This window comes from Sciurus vulgaris (assembly GCF_902686455.1).
Source record: "Sciurus vulgaris genome assembly, chromosome: 9".
In the NCBI taxonomy this organism is placed as follows: domain Eukaryota; kingdom Metazoa; phylum Chordata; class Mammalia; order Rodentia; family Sciuridae; genus Sciurus; species Sciurus vulgaris.
Genome location: NC_136469.1, coordinates 79,406,369 through 79,421,991, shown reverse-complemented (window position 1 = coordinate 79,421,991; position 15,623 = coordinate 79,406,369). Strand labels below are relative to the sequence as shown.

General features: G+C 35.1%; 1 protein-coding gene across 2 annotated transcripts in view; it reads left to right on the top strand.

The window, feature by feature from the left end:
- Positions 1-15,623, top strand: part of CFAP299 (cilia and flagella associated protein 299) — a 627,467-nt gene that overhangs the window by 593,579 nt on the left and 18,265 nt on the right. The window lies entirely within an intron of this gene.

Below are 15,623 nucleotides of genomic sequence, written 5' to 3'. Positions count from 1 at the left end.
TTTTCTTTAAAATTAAAATTGCCACCAAAATTCAATAAAACTTCAAAAATCACTCAATAAAATTTAATTCTTATTCTTTACCTTATATCTTATTCTTTGCCTTATTCTTTACCTTAATATCAGACTTTTTATCTTATGTTGTTTTTTTCTAGTTTATTACTCAATTCAATAAGATATGAAAATTTTAGGAGATTTATTTAGAAAATTGAAGACACCAAATTTCTATCAGTAGTACCACTATAATTACTGATTTACTAGTTGGGTACTTAAGAAACCAGAGGATCAACTGGGGAAAAAAATATTGGAACTAATGAAAAAGTTTTCTTACAATAACCACAGGCAAAATAAATGCTTATATAAGAAAAAAAAAATGTTCCTTAACTCATCATCTTGAAAATGTAATGTTTCAGTTAGCTATTTCACTGCTATGACTAAATGACCCAACCAGAACAACTGTAGAGGAGGAAGAGTTTATTTGAAGGCTCACTATTTCAGAGGTCTTAGTCCATAGAAGGCTGGCTCCATTCCTCAGGGCTCAAGGTGAGGCTGAACATCATGACAGGAGAGTGTAGCAGAGGGAAGCAGTTCACATCATCAAGAAGCAGACAGAGAAAGTCTCCACTCTCCAAATACAAAAATACATACCCAAAGGCATGCCCCAAATCCATTTCCTCCAGCCACACCCTACCACTTCAGTTACCACTCAGTTAATCCCTATCAGGGTATTAAATCATTGGGTTAAGACTCTTGCAACCCAATCATTTCTCATCTGAACCAGGAAGCATTGTCTCACAAGTGAGCTTTCAGGGGACATCTCATATTCAAACCATAACATATAATAAATATCTGTTTTATAATAACAATCAAGAGTATATTACTCCTAAGAATAATCTGAAAAATTCAGTTCTTCCAAATTTATTAATTCACTCAACTATGTGTTGATTATTTAATCTACTAGGTACTATTTTGAGTACTGATGTTTAACTATCTTAATAAAAATTCAAATGATTGATGGATTATATAATTTATTCTAAAATTCATTGGAATAAATTAGCAGGTAAGACTAAATGAATATTATTTGCAAGATTCATAATATAAATTCTGATCTAATATTAAATATTCTAGAATGCTAGAATAAATTTATATATTTCATATTGATATTAATATAAATAGAATATAGAAAGTCTAGAAACATATATCACTTTTAAAATAGTCTATAATTAAATAAGCATCAAAAATCATTACATAAGGAAGGAATTAGTTGGCAAATAATAAAGAAACCATTAATGACCCTCAGTTATGTTGTAGCCTTAGAATGTGTGTAATTTCCTTCTTTCTTTTTCAAACAACTTAGATATGATAGTGATTAAACCATTATCTTCTCAGTGAGCTCAAGTCTCATCCTTATGTTTCACAAGACTCTGAATATCTTCAACACATGGCTTCCAACCTTGTCATCTCCATTTCAGCTTGCTGGAAGAACAGAAAATATAAGTCTTCAATGGGTCCAGGATAGAAGTGGAAAATATCACTTCTACTCAGAGTCCATCACCTAAATTTCTATTACATGGCTATGTGCAAGAAAGACTTGAGTTGTAGTCTGGAGGTCTGGTTATCAGTTTGCATCATTGGTGGATGAACTTTAGGTAGCCACAACCAATAGCATGTGGGAGAAAGCCTAACGTGTGCTAGAGAGAGCAGGCTTTGGGGTCCAACAAAAAAGTTAAAATCCAGGTGACCCCATTTCCCTATCAATGTAGCACATGTAAAAATGTTTATTTTTATACCTACTTCATGGAATTGGTGACAAGATTAAATGAGATAGATGATTCAATAGGTTCACAATAGGATAGTACATGGTATTTGTTAAATAATTATTAGTTGGCTTTATTAAATACAAATAATTCTTAGCTCTTAAGACTGACACATAAGAGGTCTTTCACCTCTTTTATTAGATTGATTCCCAAGTATTTTATTTTATTTTATATTTTTGAGGCTATTGTAAATGGGGCAGTTTTCCTAATTTCACTTTCAGAGGATTCATCACTTATGAATAAAAATGCATTAGATTTATGAGTGTTGTTTTATATCCTGCTATTTTACTGAATTCATTTATGAGTTCTAGAAGTTTTCTGGTAAAATTTTTCAGCTCCTCTAAATAAAGAATCATGTCATCAGCAAATAGTGACAGTTTGAATTCTTCTTTTCATGTTTGTATTCTTTTAACTTCTTTGGTCGGTCTAATTGCTCTGACTAGAGTTTCAAGGACGATGTTGACTAGAAGTGGTGAAAGAGGGCATCCCTGCCTTGTTCCAGTTTTTAGAGGGAATGTTTTCAATTTTTCTCCATTTAGAATGATGTTGGTCATGGGTTTAGCATAGGTAACCTTTACAATGTTGAGGCATGTTCCTACTATCCCTATTTTTTCTAGTGTTTTATGAAGGTGTACTGTATTTTATCAAAAGCATTTTCTGCATCTATTGAAATAATCATGCAATTCTTAACTTTAAGCCTGTTGATGTGGTGAATTACATTTATTGATTTCTGGATGTTGAACTAACATTGGAACCCTGGGATGAAATCCACATGATCATGGTGCAATCTCTTTTTAATATGTTTTTGTATGCAATTTGATAAAATTTTATTAATAATTTTTGAATATTCATTAGGGATATTGGTCTGAAGTTTTCTTTCCCCGATATGTCTTTCTCTGTTTATGGTATCAGGGTAAATATTAGCTTCATAGAATGAGTTTGGAAGGGTTCCCTCCTCTTCTATTTTATGGAATACTTTGAGGAGTATTGGAATGAGTTCTTTGAAGGTCTTGTAGAAATCATCTGAGGATCCATCTGGTCCTGGACTTTCCTTGGTTGGTAGGCTTTTGATGGCTTCTTCTATTTCATTGCTTGAAATTGATCTGTTTAAATTGTATATGTCCTCTAGATTCAGTTTGGGTGGATCATATGTCTCTAGAAATCTGTCAAGGTCTTTCCGTTTTTTTAGAGTATAGATTTTCAAAATAGCTTCTGATTATGTTTTGTATTTCAATAGTGTCTGTTATGATATTTCCTTTTTCATCATGAATTTTAGTAATTTGAGTTTTCTCTCTCTGCTTCATTAGTGTGGCTAAGGGTTTATCAATTTTGTTTATTTTTTCAAAGAACCAATTTCTTGTTTTGTCAACTCTTTGAATTTTTCTTTTGTTTCAGTTTCATTGATTTCAGCTCTAATTTTAATTCTTTCTGTCTTCTACTACTTTGGTGTTGATCTGTTCTTCTTTTGTAGGGTTTTGATGTGTAATGTTAAGTCGTTCGTTTGTTGACTTTTTCATTGCACTCCATGCAATGGATTTTCCTCTTAGTACTGTTTTCATGGCATTCCAGAGATTTTGATATGTTGTACCATTGTTCTTGTTTACCTCTAAGAATGTTTTATCTCCCTGGTGATGTCTTCTGTTATCCATGCATCATTCAATAGCATATTATGTAGTCTACAGGTGTTGGAGTAGTTTCTGTTTTTATTGTATTATTGATTTCTAATTTCATTCCATTGTAATCTGATAGAATACAAGATAGTATCTCTAGTTTTTGGTAGTTGCTAAGAGTAGCTTTGTGGCATAACGTATGGTCTATTTTAGAGAAGGATTCATGTGCTGCTGAGAAGAAAGTGTATTCACTCAATGGAAGGAATATCCAGTATATGTCTGTTAAGTCTAAATTATTGATTGTGTTATTGAGTTCTATGATTTCTTTGTTCAACTTTTGTTTGGAACATCTGTCCAATGAGAGAGGTGTGTTAAAGTCACCTAGTATTATTGTGTTTTGATCTATTTGGTTCCTGGAATTGAGAAGGATTTGTTTAATGTATATGGATGCACAACAGTTTTGGGCATAAATATTTACCATTGTTATGTCTTGCTGATTTATGCTTCCCTTAAGAAGTATGAAATGTCCTTCTTTATTCCTTTTAACTAACCATGGCTTGAAGTCCATTTTATCTGATATGAGGATGGAAACCCCTAGTTTTTTACTGAGTCCATGTGTGTGTTATGAAGTTTCCCATCATTTCACCTTTAGTCTGTGGTTATCTTTTTCTATGAGAAGTGTCTCTTGAAGGCAGCATATTGTTGGGTCTTTCTTTTTAATCCAATCTGTCAGTCTGTCTTTTGATTGATGAGTTTAGGACATTAGCATTCAGGGTTATTTTTAAGATATGACTTGAATTCCCGGTCATTATGACTTATTTTTGGTTTTTAACTTGACTTGGTTTTTCCTTTGGTTTTCTATTCCATTAGGGTAGTTCCTCCCTTTGCTGTTTACATTGTTGTTTTTAATTTCTTCCTCATGGAATATTTTGCTGAGAATGTTCTGTAGTGTAGGCTTTCTATATGTAAATTCTTTCAACTTTTGTTCATCATGGAAGGATTTTATTTCACATCAAATCTGAAGGTTAATTTTGCTGGTATAAGATTCTTGGTTGGCATCCATTTTCTTTTTTTTTTAATTTTTTTAAAATTTATTTTTATTATAAACAAATGGGATACATGTTGTTTCTGTTTGTACATGGAGTAACAGCATACCATTTGCATATTCATAAATTTACATAGAGTAATGATGTTTGATTCATTCCATTATTTTTTCCTTCCCCCCCACCCCTTCCACCTCTCTTTTCCCTCTATACAGTCCCTCCTTCCTCCATTCTTGTCCCACTCCCACCCCCCATTAAGAGTCATCATCTGCTTATCAGTGAGATCATTCCTCTTTTAGATTTTTGAGATTGGCTTATCTCACTTAGCATGATATTCTCCAATTTCATCCATTTGCCTGCAAATGCCATAATTTTATTATTCTTTATAGCTGAGTAATATTCCATTGTATATATATACCACAGTTTCTTTATCCATTCATCAATTGAAGGGCATCTAGGTTGGTACCATAGTCTTGCTATTGTGAATTGAGCCGCTATGAACATCGATGTGGCTGTATCTCTGTAGTGTGCTGATTTTAAGTCCTTTGGGTATAGGCCGAGGAGTGGGATAGCTGGGTCAAATGGTAGGTCCATTCCAAGTTTTCTAAGGAATCTCCACACTGCTTTTCAGAGTGGCTGCACTAATTTGCAGTCCCACCAGCAATGTATGAGTGTACCTTTTTCCCCACATCCTCTCCAACGACTATTGTTGCTTGTGTTCTTGATAATCGCCATTCTAATTGGGGTGAGATGGAATCTTAGTGTAGTTTTGATTTGCATTTCTCTTATTACTAGAGATGTTGAACATTTTTTCATATATCTGTTGATTGCTTGTACATCTTCTTCTGTGAAGTGTCTGTTCATTTCCTTAGCCCATTTGTTGATTGGGTTATTTGTATTCTTGGTGTAGAGTTTTCCATTTTCTTTCAGAGCTTGAAATACATTGTTCTAGGCCCTTCTCGCTTTTAGGATCTGGGCTGAGAAATCTGCTGATATCTGTATTGGGTTCTGCCTATATGTAATCTGATTCTTTTCTTTCACAGCTTTAAAATTCTATCTTTATTTTGTACATTAGGTATTTTCATTATAATGTGCTTTGGTGTGGATCTGTTGTAATTTAGTACATTTGATGTCTGTAAACCTCTTGTACTTGATTTTCCATTTCATTCTTCAGATTTGGGAAACTTTCTGATATTTCATTGAATAGATTATTCAATTCTTTGGTTTGTTTCTCTGTGCATTCCTCAATTCCAATGATTCTTAAATTTGGTCTTTTCATAATATCCCATAATTTTTGGAAGTTCCGATCATGATTTCTAACCATCTCTATTTGGTCAACCTTGTTTTCAGGATAAATATTTTATCATAACTGTCTGAGGTTCTATCTTCCAAGTGATCTAGTCTGTTGATTATGCTTTCTATTGAGTTTTTAATATGGTTTATTGTTTCCTTCACTTCAAGGATTTCTGTTTTTTTTTGTTTTTTCAGAATCTCTATCTCCTTCTTTATTTTTTAAATTTATTTTTATTGTAAACAAATGGGATACATGTTTCTCTGTACATGAAGTAAAAGCATACCATTTGTGTAATCATACACTTATGTAGGGTAATAGTGTGAGATTCTTTCTGTTATTTTTTTCCTTCCCCCCACCCCTCCCACCCAATTTTCCCTCTATACAGTACCTCCTTCCTCCATTCTTGACCCCTCCCACCCCCCAGTATGTGTCATCATCCGCTTATCAGCGAGATCATTCATTCTTTGGTTTTTTCAGATTGACTTATCTCACTTAGCATGATATTCTCCAATTTCATCCATTTGCCTTCAAATGCCATATTTTTACTATTCTTTATGGCTGAGTAATATTCCATTATATATATAAAGAAAAAAATACCACAGTTTCTTTATCCATTCATCAATTGAAGGGCATCTAGGTCGGTTCCACAATCTGGCTATTGTGAATTGAGCAGCAATGAACATTGATGTGGCTGCATCTCTGTAGTATGCTGATTTGAAGTTCTTTGGGTATAGGCCAAGGAGTGAGATAGCTGGGTCAAATGGTGGCTCTATTCCAAGTTTTCTAAGGAATCTCCACACTGCTTTCCAGAGTGGCTGCACTAATTTGCAACCCTACCAGCAATGTATGAGTGTGCCTTTGCCCCCCACATCCTGGTCAACACATATTGTTGCTTGTATTCTTGATAATCACCATTCTAATTGAAATGAGATGGAATCTCAGGGTGGTTATGATTTGCATTTCTCTACTAGAAATGTTGAACATTTTTTTCATATATCTGTTGATTACTTGTACATCTTCTTTTGTGAAGTATCTGTTCATTTCCTTAGCCAATTTGTTGATTGGATTACTTGTATTCTTGGTATAGAGTTTTTTGAGATCTTAATATATTCTGGAAACTAGTGCTCTATCTGAAGTATGAGTGGCATAGATTGTCTCCAACTCTGTAGGCTCTTGCTTCACCTTGCTGATAGTTTTTTTTTGTTGTTGTTTTTGTTTTGTTTTGTTTTGTTTTGTTTTGCTTATAGAAAGCTTTCTAGTTTTAATCTATTCCAGGTATTGTTTCTTGCTTTTATTTGTTGTGCTACGGGAGTCCTGTTAAGGAAGTCTGATCCTAAGCTGACATGTTGAAGATTTGGACCTACTTTTTCTTCTATAAGGTGCAGGGTCTCTTGTCTGATTCCAAGGACCTTGATCTATTTTGAGTTAAGTTTTGTGGCGGGTGAGAGATGGGGGTTTAGTTTCATTCTGCTCCATATGAATTTCCAGTTTTTCCAGTACCATTTGTTGAAGAGACTATGTTCATTATGCAATATGCAATGTGCTTCTCCATTGCATATTTTTGGCACCTTGTCTAGTAGGAGAAAATTCTATTTATTTGGGTTGGTGTTCATGTCCTCTATTCTGCACTATTGATCTACCTGTCTATTTTGGTGCCAATACCATGCCGCTTTTGATACTGTTACTTTGTAGAATATTTGAAGGTCTGGTATTGCGATATCCCCTGCTTCACTCTTCCTGCTAAGTATTGCTTTAGCTATTCTGGGTTTCTTATTCTTCCAGAAGAATTTCATGATTGCTTGCTCTATTTCTGTAAGGTACATCATTGGGATTGTAATTGGAATTGCATTGAATCTGTATAGCACTTTTGGTAGTATGACCTTTTTGAAAATATTAGTTCTTCCTACCCAAGAACATGGGAGATCTTTCCATCTTCTAAGTTTTTTTTAAATTTCTTTCTTTAGTGTTCTGTAGTTCTCATTGTAGAGGTCTTTCACCTCTTTTCTTAGGTTGATTCCCAAGTATTTTATTTTTCCTATTGGTAGTTTTCCTAACTTCTCTTTCTGAGGATTCATCACTTATGTATAAAAACGCATTAGATTTATGAGCATTGGTCTTCTATCTTGCTACTTTACTGAATTCACTTATGAGTTCTAAGAGTTTTCTGGCGGAATTTCCTGGCTCCTCCAAATACATAATCATGTCATCAGCGAAGTAGGGATAGTTTGAGTTCTTCTTTTCCTATTCATATCCCTTTAATTTCTTTGGTCTGTCTAATTGCTCTGGCTAGAGTTTCAAGGATAATGTTGAATACAAGTGGTGAAAGAGGGCATCCCTGCCTTGTTCCAGTTTCTAGGGGGAATGCTTTCAGTTTTTCACCATTTACAGTGGTACTGGCCATGGACTTAGCATAGATGTCTTTTACAATGTTAAGGAATGTTCCCACTATCCCTATTTTTTCTAGTGTTTTGAGCATGAAGGGATGCTGTATTTTATCAAATGCTTTTTCTGCATCTATCAAAATAATCATGTGATTCTTGACTTTAAGTCTGTTGATATGGTGAATGACATTTATTGATTTCCAGATGTTGAACCAACCTTGCATCCCTGGGATAAAACCCACTTGATCGTGGTGCACTATCTTTTTAATATATTTTTGTATGTGATTTGCTAAAATTTTGTTGAGAATTTTTGCATCAATGTTCATTAAGGGTATTGGTCTGAAATTTTCTTTCCTCAATGTGTCTCTGTCTGGTTTAGGTATCAGGGTGATATTGGCTTCATAGAATGTGTTTGGGAGGGTTCCCTCCTCTTCTATTTCATGGAATACTTTGAGAAGTATTGGAATGAGCTCTTCTTTGAAGGTTTTGTAAAACTCGGCTGAGAACCCATCTGGTCCAGGACTTTGCTTTGTTGGGAGGCTTTTGATGACTTCTTCTATTTCATTACTTGAAATTTATCTATTTAAATTGTGGATGTCCTCCTGTTTCAGTTTAGGTAATTCATATGTCTCTAGAAACCTGTTAATGTCTTCGAGATTTTCTATTTTGTTGGAGTAGAGATTTTGAAAATAGCTTCCAATTATGTTTTTTATTTCACTTGTGTCTGTTGTGATATTTCCTTGTTCATTCTGAATTTTAGTAATTTGAGTTTTCACTCTCCTTCTCTGTTAGTGTGGCTAAGGTTTATGGATTTTGTTTATTTTTATCAAAAAAAACAAGTATTTATTTTGTCAATTTTTTTTGATTGTGTCTTTTGTTGCAATTTCATTGATTTCCTCTCTGATTTTTTTTTGATCTGTAGTGTTAGGTCATTTATTTGTTGATTTTTTTTTCTTTTATTGAATGTGCTCCATGAAATAAATTGTCCTCTATGTACTGCTTTCATAGTGTCCCAGAGATTTTGATATGATGTATCTTTGTTCTCATTTACCTCTAAGAATTTTTTTATTTCCTCTTGATGTCTTCTGGTGCCCTTTCATCATACAATAGTGTATTATTTAATCTCCAGATTTTGGAGTATTTTCTGTTTTTTATTCTGTTATTTATTCCTAATTTCAATCCATGATGATCTGATAAAATACAAGGTAGTATCTCTATCTTTTTGTATTTGCTAACATTAGCTTTGTGGCATAAAATATGGTCTACTTTAGATAAAGATCCATGTGCTGCTGAGAAGAAAGTGTATTCGTTCTTTGTTGGATAGTATATTCTGCATATGCCCGTTAAGTCTAAATTGTTGATTGTATTATTGAGATCTATGGTTTCTTTGTTCAATTTTTGTTTGGAAGATCTGTCCAGTGGTGAGAGAGGTGTGTTAAAATCACTTAGTATTATTGTGTTGTGGTCTATTTGATTTCTGGCATTGAGAAGGATTTGTTTAATGTACATGGATGAGTCAATGTTTGGAGCATAGATATTTGTGACTGTTATGTCTTGCTGATTTATGCTTCCCTTAAGCAGTATGTAATGTCCTTCTTTATCCCTTCTGACTAACTTTGGCTTGAAGTCCACATTATCTGAAATGAGGATGGATACTCCAGCTTTTTTGCTGAGTCCATGTGCATGGTATGTTTTTTCCCATCCTTTCACCTTTAGTCGGTGGGTATTTATTTCTATGAGGTGAGTCTCTTGCAGGCAGCATATTGTTGGATCTTTCTTTTTAATTCAATCTGCCAGTCTATGTCTTTTGATTGATGAGTTCAGGCCATTAACATTCAGGGTTATTATTGAGAAATGATTTGTATTCCCAGTCATTTGATTCGTTTTTTTTTTTTTTTATTTTGACACGAATTGGTTTCTCCTTTATTTGGCTATTCCTTTAGGGTAGTTCCACCCTTTGCTGATTTACATAGTTGTATTTCATCTCTTCCTCATGGAATATTTTGCTGAGAATGTTCTGGAATGCCAGCTTTCTTTTTGAAAATTCTTTTAGCTTTTGTTTATCATGGAAGGGTTTTATTTCGTTGTCAAATCTGAAGGTAAGTTTTGTTGGGTATAAGATTCTTGGTTGGCATCCATTTTCTTTCAGAGCTTGAAAAATGCTGTTCTAGGCCCTTCTGGCTTTTAGGGTCTCAGTTGAGAAATCTGCTGACATCCGTATTGGTTTCCCCCTGAATGTAATTCGAGTCTTTTCTCTCACAGCGTTTAAAATTCTGTCTTTATTTTGTATGTTATGTATTTTCATTATAATGTGCTTTGGTGTGGGTCTATTATAATTTTGTATGTTTGGAATCCTATAAGCCTCTTGTACTTGATTTTCCATTTCATTCTTCAGATTTGGGAAATTTTCTGATATTATTTCATTAAATAGATTATTCATTCCATTGGTTTGTTTCTCTAAGCCTTCCTCAATCCCAATAATTCTTAAATTTGGCCTTTTCATAATATCCCATAATTCTTGTAGATTCTGTTCATGATTTCTTACCCTCTTCTCTGTTTGATCAACATTGTTTTCAAGATTAAATATTTTGTCTTTAATGTCTGAGGTTCTGTTTTCCAGGTGTTCTATCTTATTGGCTATGCTTTCCATGGAGTTTTTAATTTGGTTTATTGTTTCCTTCATTTCAAGGATTTCTGTCTGTTTTTTTTTTTTTTTTTCTGTATCTCTAACTCTATTGAAATGATCTTTTGCTTCCTGCTTTTGCTGTTTTAACTGTTGATTGGTGCGATCATTCAAAGCCTGCATTTGCTCTTTCATCTCATCATTTGCTTCTCTGATCATTTTACTTATGTACATTTTGGACTCCCTTTCTGACATTTCTTCTGCCATTCTGTCATTGGATTTTATTGATGTACCATCTAGGTTTGTTTGGGACATTTTCTTCCCTTGCTTTCTCATATTGGTCATGTATCAGTGGAACTCTGAGATATTGCAGATTTCCTCTATTGACTTATAGTGTCCCTGTAGATTTCCCATATATCACCTAGCCTTCAGTAGCCTGAAGTCTTGGAGGAACATGACAATGCAGTGCTCCACAAGAATGCTGCCCCTCTAGGGGTGGTGGTCTTCAGGTGGGGTATATTCCCTGCTAATGGGCAGAGGTACCTGCACTTCTTGACTGATGGTCAGCCAAAGGGGAACTAGACTGCAGCCTGGGGCATGGGTGGTCTGGGCCTGTGTCTCTGATTCTACTGCCCTGGTGGGAAAGCCTTGCCTGGTGGGGAAGATTCATCTGGTTGGGAAGTCTCGCTGGTCAGTTCCCCACCTAGAAGTTCTCTTTGATCCAGAACTACTGCCTAGGCTGGGCAGCCCTCCTCTGTGATGTTCCCAGAGGCCTGGACCTACCTCCTGGTCCAGGGAGCCTCATCCTGTGCCAAAGCGTCTCGCTGGGCAGCTCCTTTTCTGAGAAGCTGCCTAGGGTCCTGGGACCTTTGCTGTGCACCCAAGTGTCTCACTGGGCGGCCCTCCTCTACAATGCTCCCAGTTGTCTGAGTTCACCACTCCAGCAGGGGGGTCTTGTTGGGCAACTCTACTTCAAAAGTTCCCTACATTCCGGGAACACTGCCCCATCAGGGGCGCCTCCCCAATGGAAGAGACTCACCTGGCAGCTCTGAGTTGGTTCCGCGTCTCTCAATACCTCCTCTTTTTGAATCCTGAGTCCTGGAGCAACATGAAATGCCGTCACCTTCTAGTCCACCATCTTGAAACCCCTATCTCTTTATTGAAATGATCTTTTGCTTCCTGCATGTGCTCTTTTAACTATTTATCTTTCATTGCCTGCTTTTTCTCTCTTATCTCATAGTTTGCTTCTCAATCATTTTAATTATGTACCTTCTGAATTCCCTTTCTAACATTTCTTTTGCCATGCTGTCATTACATTCTTTTGATATGGCATCTAGGGACACTTTCTTTTCTTGTTTTCTCATGTTGTTCATGTATCTTCCCCTCTTGCAGTGGAAATCCAAGGTATTGCAGTTTTCCCCCATACGCCTATAATTTCCCTGCAGGCTTCCAATATCTCACCTGGAAGTGAGAGATCAATATTAGCAAACAAACAATATGCATCCTTAACCCAAATAATCCCTATTAAGATATTAACCATATAGCCATAATAAACAGAGATGATGACTTTGATTATTATCTACAACATAACCAATAGTTTGCAATAAGGACCACAATTTCTAATGGTGGACAAAGAAGATGGGTAGGGGTATAGAATATAATGTTAATGAGATAAGAAGTGAGGCTATAGATGTACTATGTCATAGGAATAGTGAAAGCAGAATTAAAAGAAATTGGTTGTTAGCATGAGAAAAGGGAGAAAGAGTCTCCAAGGAAATAGATAAGAGAAAAATAGAAAGAGTGAGAAAATATTAATCAAAGAGAAGAAAAGTAGCAATAAGAGTAGGTATAATAGAAATAATGATAATAATACTACTAATAAAAAATTCTATAATAAAAATATACTGTAGTGTTCAAACCTCCTAGTCTTCAGCCAGATGCCTGAGAGGAACTTGAGAACGTGGTGTCCCAAGAAGAGTGCTGTCCCACTAGGGATGATGGCGTCCAGGTCAGGAATAATCCAAATCTTCATCATGTAGGCTTAGGACCAGACTTCCTTATCATGACTCCCAAAGCAAAAAAATAAAAGCAAGAACCAATAATTGGGATAGATTCAAACTAAAAATCTTTCTCTCAGCAAAGGAAACAATCAACAATGTGAAGAGAGAGCCTACAGAGTGGGAGAAAATGTTTGCCACAAACACTTCAGATAGAGCACTAATCTCCAGAATCTATACAGAACTCATAAAACTTTACACCAAGAATAAATATAACCCAATCAATAAATGGGATAAGGAAATGAACAAACACTTCACAGAAGAAGATGTACAAGCAATCAACAGATAGATGAAAAAATGTTCAACATCTCTAATAATATAGAAATGCAAATCAAAACTACCTTAAGATTTCATCTCACCCCAATTAGAATGTCTATTATCAAGAATACAAGCAACAATAGGTGTTGGTGAAGATGTGGGGAAGAAGGTACACTCATACATTGCTTATGGGGTTGCAAATTGTTGCAGCCACTCTGGAAAGCAGTATGGAGATTTGTCAGAAAACTTGGAATGGAACTGCCATTTGACCCAGCTGTTCCACTCCTTGGCCTGTGCCCAAAGGACTTAAAATCAGCATATCACAGTGATGCAACTACATCAATGTTTATAACAGCTCAATTCACAATAGCTAGATTGTGGAACCAACCTAGATGCCCTTCAATAGATGAATGGATAAAGACACAGTGATATATATATATATATATATATATATATATATATATATATATATACACACACACAATGGACTATAATTCAGCCATAAAGAATAATAATTATGGCATTTGCTAGCAAATGGATGGAGTTGGAGAATATCATGCCAAGTGAAATAAACCAATCCCAAAAAACCAAAGGCTGAATGATTTCTCTGATAAGTGGATGATGATACATAATGGGGGGGGGGGGGGGGGAAGGAGGCAAGAAAGGAGGATGGATGGATTGTATAGAGGAAAATGAAGGGTGGGAAGTGGATGGGGGAAAGGAAAAATAATAGAATGAGACAAACATCATTACCCTATGTACATGTATGATTACACAAGTGGTGTGACTCTACTTCGTGTACAACCAGAGAAATGATAGCTGTACCCCATTTGTGTACAATGAATCAAAATTTAAGGAAAAGAAAAAGACAGGCACATGAAATGAAGCCTGTTTCCCATCGCTGTAGAGGAAAACAAAAGTATTAACAAAAAGTTTTGTCTTCAAAAATACATACTACACAAAAATAAAAAGTATATGCTATACAAATTGACTTCTTTATGTATATAAAGAGCATTTTTATATGAAAATCTACCCAGATTTCCATAAGACTTTCAATCTGAGAGCTGAGATATAAACCATGCCACTTGAACTATGACTCATGAATTTTGCTGGAGCTATCTATATTTAAATATCTCATAAATAATTACCAAGACATATATATCAAGTTGAAAATCACACCATGTCCCATCTTCCAGTTTAACATTCTCCTAACTGAACAGTCATTAAAATAGAAGTCAAGCCAATTTATTTCTTTTTTTAAATTTTTAAATTTTTTTCTAATTAGTTGTACATTTTGATAGATTGCAGGATCACATTGGTCATGCAGTCACACATACACGTATGTGACATAATAATGTTTGTTTCACTCTACTATCATTTCCCCCCATACCCCTTCCCCTCCCTTCACTCCCATTTACCTAATATAAAGTAACTCTATTATTCCCTAGTGTCCTTGAGCTTGTTCTGAATTAACTTCCATATATCAGAGAAAACATTCAGCCTTTGGTTTTTGGGTTTGTCTTATTTCACTTAGCATAATATTCTCTGAATCCATCCATTTACCAGCAAATGCCATAATTTTATTCTTCTTTAAAACATTTTCTTTATCCATTCATCTATTTAAAGGCATCTAGGTTGGTTCCATAGTTTAATTACTGCGAATTGAGCAGCTATGAACATTGATGTAGCTACATCACTGTAGTATGCTGATTTGAAGCCCTTTGGGTATAGGCCAAGAAGTGGGATAGTTGGGTCAAATGGTGGTTCCATTCCAAGTTTTCTAAGGAATCTCCATATTTCTTTCCTTAATGGTTGCACCAATTTGCTACCCCACCAGCAATGCATGAGTGTACCCCACATCCACGACAACACTTATTGTTGCTTGTGTTCTTGATAATTGCCATTCTGATTAGAGTGACATGAAATCTTAGAGTCGTTTTGATTTGCATTTCTCTAATTACTAAAGATGTTGAACATTTTCTCATATATTTATTCATTGATTGTGTATCTTCTTCTGTGAAGTATCTGTTCAGTTCTTTAGTCCATTTATTTATTGGGTTATTTGTATTCTTAGCGTTAGCTTCTTTCTTATGAATTAAGCTGAATTAGAAAACCCATCTTGGATGGGTGCAGAGTCAAATTAGCTACCAATTCTTTCACCACTGAATTGAATTCACCATCAGAACCACAGGACCCTCTACTCCTCTTCTCCAACGCTCATCCCTGCTTTCTTACAGAGGACTGACTAAACAGAGATGGTTGGAAAACCACTTTTTCTTATTTGTGCCATAGAAAGGGTAGCAGGGAAAGGGAGCAAAGAGTTCTTACTAAAATCTCCCATCCCAGTGACTTAGATATATGATCTGCATAATAATCTGATTTTTGAAAAATTTGAAGGTAAACATATTACATTTTCACTTAATAACACAGAAGTGGTAATGTTGATGCCTCAAAAAGCAATATAATTCAGAGTGAGTCTAATCAATGAAATTCTGTCTTTCAAAATGTTGGATGGGAATAATAGGATGGGGGAAAACATTAAA